The following is a 9580-nucleotide window of genomic DNA, read 5'->3' on the forward strand; positions in this document are numbered from 1 at the left end:
TCGCTCCTCGTGGCTCTTGAAAGATCATAGTAATGTAATATTGTCTAATTTTTTGCATATTTATTGTGTTTATATTACTTGGAGTCCATACTATGAGATTAATTACAAGGAAATCCTGTACTATGGCTTTATCTTTCTTTCTTTATTTGTTCAGTTAGTAGTTTATGAGATAATTGTATTTGAAAACAACTATAAATAGTTGTTCATTCAATAGAAAATTAATTTTCTTATATTTATTTTAATGACTTTTAGCAATATTCCACCGAGTAAATCTCTGATGCAATAACCAAGGTCAACAATGGTGTATTATAATGGAGTACCATCTTTCCTTGATTATGCTTATCCTCATATCCAAGAAGATGATTTGAAAGTTTTATATCCATCTGTGAAATGTAGTAATAGATATAGAAAAGTTCAAAGAGAAGTACACAAACATCTTTTAGAGGAAGGGATAAGGCATGACTACATCACTTAGCATTGTCATGGAGAGAATGGGGAGAGTGATACTGATAATGATAGGGATGAAGATGATGAGAATAATAATCTTGAGAACTTTCAACAAAATGAGGTGTATGATATGATAAAAGAATACTTTTCTTAAGATCCTAATGAAGAGGCACAAAAGTTCTATGAATTGGTGAAAGAGGTTGAAGTACCTTTGTATCTAGATTGTGAGAAGTACTCCAACCTATCTTTTATGGTTAAGTTAATGCACATTAAATGCATTAACAATTGGAGTGATAAAGCTTTCAACATGTTGTTAGAGTTATTAAATGATGCGTTTCCAATATGTAAAAAAAATGCCTATTTCCAATTATAATGCAAAAAAAAAAAATTATCAAAGACCTTGGTCTTCATTATCAGAAAATTGATGCATCTAAAAATGATTGTTTCATTTATTATAAGGAGCATGCACAAGCATGTCAATGTACAGTTTGTGGAGTTTCAAGATGGAAGACTAAAGGAAAGGGTGCCAATCGATTTACTAAAAAGGTTCCATAGAAGATCTTATGTTACTTTCCTATTACACCCAGGCTTCAAAAGCTATTCATGTCATCCAAAACTATTGCATATATTAGATGGCACTTTGATAATGTGTGAAAGATGGGCTATTAAGACATCCAACAGATTGTGAGGCTTGGAAGACCTTTGATCAAACACACGAGTCTTTTGCATTAGATCCTCAAAATGTAAGGTTGGGGTTAGCTACTGATGGGTTTAATCCCTTTGGAAACATGAATATTGGGGATAATACTTGGCCTATCCTTTTATTTCCTTATAATCGTCCTCATTGGATGTGTATGAAAGAACCATTGATACTTATAACTATACTTATCTTAGGACCAAAAGGCGTAGGCAATGATATTGATGTGTATATTTGAGGCCATTAATTGATAAGTTAAAGATGTTATGGGAAAGTGGTTTAAATACATATGATGTCTCAAAAAACCACAATTTTTAAAAAAGCTGCAGTTATGTGGACTGTTAATGACTTCCCAACATATGTTAATTTGATTGGTTGGAGTACAAAAGGAAAGTTGGCATGTCTATGCTGTTGTAAAGTGACTACACACCATAAGATGAAAAATGGTTCCAAAAAGTATTACATGGGTCATCAAAAATTTTTACTTAAAGATCACCCGTGGCGAGATCAAAAAATGCAATTTGACGGAAAGAAAGATAAGAGAGATGCACCAATGCATCAAATAAGTGAAGAAGTCTTAATGTTTGAGACCTATAACATTTGGAAAGGCTAGAAAAAAAAAAAAGTTGTTGCTGGTTTTGGGAAGAAGCATAATTGGAAGAAACATATTATTTTTTTTAGTTCCCATTTTGGAAAACATTGTTGCTGCTTCATTGCTTAGATATTATGCATATTGAGAAAAATGTGTTTGACAAAGTGCTTGGCACTATTCTGACCATTGAAGGAAAAATTAAAGACTCTTTAAATGCTTATTTGTATTTTAAAGAGATGAAAATAAGAGCAAAACTTCACCCAAAAGAGGTTGTTGGATAGACAGTGCTACCCACTACATCTTATAGTGTTAAAACTGAGCAAAAGACAAATGTATTAGAGTGATTGTCAAATTTAAAAGTCCCAGATGGCTATTGTGCTAATTTCTCACAATGTGTTAATGTGAAAAGATGGTCACATTTCAGGCATGAAGACACATGATTGTCATGTATTTTTAGAGGGTTACTACCACTGGCAGTTTATGATATTTTGCCTAAACAAGTATCTGATCTATTGATTGAGCTTAGTAAATTTTTCAAAGAGTTATGTGCTGAAATGTTAAAAAAGATGAGTTTGATCGACTTGACAATCAAATTGCTTTAACTCTTTGCAAGTTAGAAAGGATTTTCTCTCCGGCCTTTTTTGATATAATGATACATTTGTCGATTCACTTAGCTTGGGAAGCAAAGGTTGCTGGTCCAATACAATATAGGTGGATGTATCCAATAGAAAGGTAATATGACAATTTATTTTTGGTTTCCAATTTATTTTTTAAAGTTAATTTATTTACAAAATAAGTTTACATTATTATATCTCTATATACTAGGTATTTACATAAACTTAAGGGATATATTTGCAACAAGGCTAATCCTGAAGGATCCATTGCAGAAGTTACTTAGCTAATGAGTGTTTAACTTTTTGGTCTAGCTACCTTAACAATGTGGAAACTAAATTTAATAGACAAGAGAGAAATTATGATGGTGGCCAACTCCCAACAGACACATTACCCATTTCTTCCACATCTGGGCAATTATATAGAAACATTCATGTGAGGGAATTGAGTCATTCTCTACACAATGCTGCATCAATTTATGTCCTTTCAAAATTATGAAGGATGTCTCTTGTTTATTGATTAAGTTTATATCTTAGACTAATATTAATAGTATTCGTAGTATCATATATTTTAAATTTTGCTAAAAAAATTATTTATGTATAGGGAACATAAAAATATGTTGTTGAATTTAGGTATTAGAAATGTGGAAGAGGTATATAGACAAGAATTTATTAATTGATTCAAAGACAAGGTAAGGATTATTTTAAACATAGTGACTAAAAATGTGTGAATTTCACTATAATTTGTGTTGATGACATTTCATTTTGTCATTTTATTTGTAGATCTTAAACCATTATGATAAAGGATAAATTAGCAAGCATATGTTTTCTTTAGCTCAAGGCCCTTAAAGAAGAGCGACATTTTGTTCTAGCTACAATACAAGTGGATTTAGATTTCACACAAAACAACATGATGAAACTAGAAAAACTCAAAACTATGGAATTATGATGAGAAGTGACGATCAAAGTGTCAAAGTGCCTTATTATGGAGTGTTGAAGGAAATTGTTGAAATTTCTTATACTAACGGGAATAAAGTAGTATTGTTTAACTGTGATTTGTTTGAGATAGTTCCAGAAAAGATTGGCTAAGAGAGATCGTCATGGTAGAGTTATTCTTAATATGTCAAGAAAGTTAAACACTCAAGAGCTATTTGTGTTAGCATCCCAAGCTTTACAAGTTTACTATATGAGAGGGATAAAAGATCCTACATAGGATACTGCAATTGAGACTAAGCCTCGAAATCTTTATAAGTTTCCCATGGATGAAGGAGATCCATATCAAGAAGAAGAGATTCAACATATTAATGTGCCTTCCATTTTGAACTAGGATACTGGGGATATAGATTGGAGTCAAAATTCAGTTGGTAAAATGGCTGTTGAATGATTTCTTTGTTCAATATATATGAGTAAGTTCAAAAATTGAAAACACTAGTTATTTAATTTTTTTAAACATTTTGTTGTTGTACTAATTTATGTTTTATTTTATGGTGATGTTATTATCTAATATTAATCTTATTGTTTAATATTATTATTGTTGGCTGTAAACATTTACTGATGGCCTATTGATAACTTTATGAAATGAGAGTTATCATGACATTTTTTTGACTTAAATCAGTAATACTTAGAGAGTAAATGATGTGTTTTTATTGCATTTTAGTTACATTTTGCATGAGCATCCATTTTAGTTTTTTTTAATAACTTGAGTTGTTTTAGAATATTTAGTGTTTAGATTATGTGTATAATTGTAGATAACCAAAAGCTCAAGTTTTAAAGAAGGAATGCTTCTGCAATGGGCTTGCATAGATAATGAAATAACTTGGCTATAGAAGAATGGAAATAAGTTTAGATTAGTAAAGTTGCTATAGCAGTTGCTGTAGCAATCATAGAGAAATGACAGACTGGATTTCGCGTGCAATAACTAGAAGATTGCGATCTAAAGTTTCCAAAAATAGAGGATATGCGCCATGTACTTTCAGTTACTCTAATTCCGAGTTATAAAAGGAGCACAAATGAAAAGAAGAAAAGGGAGAGAGCCGTCACTCAAGGAAAAATCACATAGAAAAACAGTAAATAAGAGAGATTTAAGGGATGCAACAAAGGAATCACAGTGATCATGGAGGAGAAATCACAAGATCAAGCGGACTTCAACTATTTATCTTGTTTTTTTATTTATTTATGGGGATATATGTAATGGAAAAAAACAATTTCAATTATTGTTTTATTATAAATCATGAACTGAATTTGATTGTGGTTGAGTGATAAACGATCTTAATGGATGTTGACTGACATATATATGTTGCTCTATATTTGCTGTAACTTTTGTCTTAATTCTATTTATTTCAATTTCTTATTTCGGCTGACAGTCCATTTAGTAGATACCAGCTAAAAAAGAGCCCAAGAAGGTTTGACTTACTGGATCAAATTTAGATAATACTTAGTTTTAGATTAAGTTTCCCAAGTTATTAAATAAAGCCATGCTTGATATAAAATTAGTGAAGAATTAGACATAAGGATTCACTTTATAGGGTAAATGGAACATAAAACATTTAATGCTATATTTAATGTTGGCATAACAATTAGTCACTGTTAGGTAGGTATAAAATATCTAACAGGCGACAACTAAGGATGCATGAGGGATTCTGTCCAGTGCTGTAGTAGATACTATAACAACGGTATTGTAATTGAAAAAAAAATTCAATGTCATTAAGTAAGTTTATTCACTCAACTGCTCCATTCTCATTGGTTATATCCTTGTGTTTGACGTGAGAATTTTCTTTATTGCATTTTTATTTTAATTAGTTTATTAGTTTCATAAATTGTCTTTTTTTAATTTAGAGCAAAATTGCACTGTTAAGATTGTTGTAGCAAATCTGATAACACCAATCCCTGTGGAGATTATCTAAATATTCATCAATAAATTCTTATTGTGCACACTTGCACATTGACACCCATAGCAATAGAAATCATGCATCAAGTTTTTGGTGCCATCATAGGCGATTGATTGTTCGTTGTGATTTGTGAAATTAATTTTAATGATGCTAAATTTTAATTTTAGTTAATTTTATTTTAACTTTTCCCGTGTTCTTTAAGGGATCGAGTAAGAGCATGGATAAATTCTTTACTACTTGACATCATCACCACATTGAATGATTTGGCCGACAAATTTTTGATGAAATATTTTCCAGTAACAAAAAATGCAAGATTGAAGAATGAGATCATATCTTTCCATCAACTTGAAGATGAGAGTTTGTATGATGCATGGAAAAGATTTAAGGAGTTACTCAAGAGATGTCCTCATCGCGGTATTCTTTGTTGTATACAGTTGGAAACTTTCTATAATGGACTCAACCCATGCACTAGATTAATGGTGGACGCTTAAGCAAATGAAGCCTTACTATCTAAGTCCTACAATGAGGCTTATGCAATTTTGAAGAGGATAGCCAAAAACAACTATCAGTGGCAATCAGTCAAACAAGTTGCAGCAAGAGGAACAACAAGAGCTCATAATGTAGATGCCTTGACAACAATGTCAACCTAAGTAACTTCATTAATAAAGATGGTAAAGGTTATGACTACTACTCCAGCAACTGTCAATTGAGTTGCTGAAGTATCTTGCGTTTACTATGGAGAACAGCATTTATGTAAAAATTGTCTTGGAAATCCAGCCTCGGTTAATTATGTGGGCAACTTAACAGACGAAACTAGAACAATCCATATTCAAACACTTACAACCCTGGATGGAGACAACACCCAAACTTCTCATTGAGCAATCAGAATTACCATGCTGCAGTATCCAGTGGATAACACAAACCTGCTCAGCCACATGAAATTCATCAGCAAAATTAAGGGCAAAGAAACACAAGTAATGATCAACTCAATTCTCTTAAAGCCTTGCTTAAGGAATACATTATGAAAAATGAAGCGGTTGTCCAAAGCCAAGCTGTGTCTTTAAGGAACTAAAAAAATCAGATTGGACAACTTGTTACAACATTGAGTAACAAACCTCAGGGTAGTTTACACCACAATATAAAGGATCCAAGAAGAGAAAGAAAAGGACATTGCAAGGTGATTAACTTAAGGTCTAAAAAAGGTGTTGATATTCCAGTTGGAGTACTAAAGAAAAGAGTTAAACTTACTCTAACCTAAGGAGAAACTCAAGTTGAAGAGGAACCCTAACAACCCACTTTCCAGCCCACTAATACGAACTTCCAAGCTTCAACATCAGCAAAAAATAATGATCTAGCAATTATGGAAGAAGATACTGTAGGACTAGACACAACAATCCAAAACATGAAAAAAGAGAAGCAGTTTGTACAACATACTGCAGCATAGTAGTTTAAACACCCACCACCCTTTCCTCAAAGATTTTAGAAGTAAAAACAAGACAAGCAATTTAGCAAGTTTTTGGAAGTGTTGAAACAACTACATATCAACATTCCATTTGTAGAAGCTCTTGAGCAAATGTCAAATTGTGTGAAGTTCTTCAAAGATATTTTAACAAGGAAAAACAGGCTTAGAGAGTTTCAAATAGTTGTTTTAACACAAGAGTGCAGCCACATGCTTCAGAACAAAATACCTCAAAAGTTGAAAGATCTAAAGAGCTTCAAAATTTCATACTCTATAGGAACTAAATACAGTGGTAAAGCACTTTGTGATGGGGGTTAGTATCAATCTTATGCCCTTATCAGTGTTCAAGTATTTAGGAGTTAGGAAAGTTGGGCCAACAACAATGACTTTACAACTTGCTGACATATTTTAGGCTTATCCAAAAAGGGAAGATTAAAGATGTGTTGGTGAAGATGGATCAATTATTTTTTTAGTGGATTTCATAGTGTTAGACTTTGAGGCAGACAAATAAATGCCAATCATTTTAGGAAGACTTTTCTTAGCCACGAGAAAGACTTTGATTGATGTAAAATAGGAGAATTAAATAGGCGGGTGAATGACCACCAAGTTACATTCAATGTGTTTTATGCTATTAAAAGTCCTGATAAGGTTAAAGACTATAATTTTATCAGTGTTGTGGACTTTGCTGTGATAGAGAGATTAACCAGTTGTTGCAGTAAATATGAAATCAATGTTGTAACATTTGAAGAACTTAAAGATGAAGATCCTAAAACAAAAAATATAGTATGGTTAGGAGATAAGTAATCCTTCATAACAGACAAGCACTTTGAATCACTTGATCTCTCAAACAGGGAAGTAAAACCTTCTGCTCTTTCTATTGAGTCACCTCTTGTTTTAGATTTAAAGCTTTTACCTTCACATTTAAAATATGTTTATCTTGGTGACAATAACACCCTTCCCGTAATTATTTTATCTTCTTTCAATGCAGATTAGGAAAATAGTTTGGTAGATTTGTTGAGGAGATATAAGAAGGCTACTAGATGGACCATGACAGATATCAAAGGAATTAGCCCATCTATATGCATGCACAAGATTCTACTGGAAGATTGTTATAGTAACTCTGTAGAGCAACGGAGAAGATTGAATCCCATCATGAAGGAAATTACAAAGAAAGATGGAGTAATAATGGTAGCAAATGAAAAGAATGAGCTTATTCCTACAAGAACAATAATTGGACGGAGAGTTTGTATGGATTATAGGAAGCTAAACAAAACAACAAGGAAGGATAATTTCTTATTGCCTTTCATAGACCAGATATTGGACAAATTTGCTGGAAAAGAATATTATTATTTCTTGGATGGATATTCAGGCTACAACCAGATTGCTATAGCACCTAAGGATTAGGAGAAGACAACATTCACTTATCCTTATGGAACCTTTGCTTTTAGAATGACGCTTTTTGGTTTGTGCAACTTTACAGAAGTATATAGTGTCTATTTTTTAAAATATGGTTGAGCAAACACCTGAGGTATTCATTAATGACTTCTCGATTTTTAGAGAATCATATGATGATTTTTTGCACAACTTAGAAAATGTGCTTCAGAGATGTGAGGAGACCAACTTGGTGCTAAACTGAGAAAAATGTTATTTTATGGTATAAGAAGGGATAGTCCTAGGCCATAGAGTCTCTAAAACGGGAATAGAGGTAGACAAGACCAAAATAGAGGTGATTTATAAACTTCCACTACCTACTTCAGTGAAGAGCATTAAGAGTTTCTTAGGACATGCTAGATTCTATAGAAGGTTCATTAAAACATTTTCCAAAATAACTAAAACCTTATGCATGTTGCTCGAATATGACAGACCTTTCAATTTTGATAAAGATTGTTTAAAAGCTTTTGTTTAGTTAAAGAAAACTCTTGTTACAACATCAGTTGTTATAGTACCAGATTGGAGTATGCCTTTCGAATTGATGTGTGATGCCAGCGATCACTCTATTCCAAAAGTGCTAGGATAGAGAAAAGGAAAGACTTTTCACTCTATTTATTATGCTAGCAAGGCCTTAGCTAATGCATAACTAAATTATACTACCACTTGTTTTTGCATTTGACAAATTCAAAGTTTATTTAGTTGGCAACAAAGTGATTGTTTATATAGATCATTCGGTTATAAAGTACTTGATTTCAAGGAAGGATACTAAACCAAGGTTGATTAGGTGGATCTTGTTGGTATACGAGTTTGACTTGGAGATTATAAGTCTAGCACTTCACATGAGCACTTAGAGTCACACATAAATGACTTGAAAAATGAAAATAAAATGCTTATAAAGAAGAGCAATGAACTAAATGAGATTGTGCTAAAATTCACAAATGGGCAAAAGATATTGGATAACTTGCTAAACTCACAAAAATGTGTATTTGACAAAGGAGGCATTGGTTATAAGTCAAATTTGAAACAAAAGTATTACAAGAGTTATTTTATGAAGAATACATTTATTAACAATCAAATTGTATGTCATTATTGTAATCAAGATGATCATATGAAAAATAGATGTCTAGTGAAGAGAAATGCTTATTATGGTATGAAATGTGTTTGGGTTCCGAAAGGAACCATTGCTTACTCTCAAGGACCCAAAAATATTTGGGTACCTAAAACTTGAGATTTTCTTTACAGGCCTTGAAGAAGAAGAAGAATAAGTGGTACTTGGACAGTGGTTGTTCAAGACACATGATAGGGAATTATTCTTGGTTTTCAAGTTTTACCATGATCGAAAATGGTGGAGATGTATCGTTTGGAGATAATTCAAAAGGAAAAATTATTGGCATTGACAATGTCGGTAATGTATCCTCTACTCTCATTGAAAATGTGTGTTTGGTTGAAAACTTA

At 32.3% G+C, this 9580-nt stretch overlaps 1 non-coding gene across 1 annotated transcript; it reads right to left on the reverse strand.

Moving 5' to 3' along the window:
- Positions 1-5546: 5546 nt before the first annotated feature.
- On the reverse strand, positions 5547-5653 carry LOC112495680 (small nucleolar RNA R71). The gene has a single exon (XR_003062009.2). It is a non-coding gene; the product is annotated as a small nucleolar RNA R71 (small nucleolar RNA).
- Between the last annotated feature and the right edge of the window lie 3927 nt (positions 5654-9580).

Source organism: Citrus sinensis, chromosome 9 (genome assembly GCF_022201045.2).
Source record: "Citrus sinensis cultivar Valencia sweet orange chromosome 9, DVS_A1.0, whole genome shotgun sequence".
In the NCBI taxonomy this organism is placed as follows: Eukaryota; Viridiplantae; Streptophyta; class Magnoliopsida; order Sapindales; family Rutaceae; genus Citrus; species Citrus sinensis.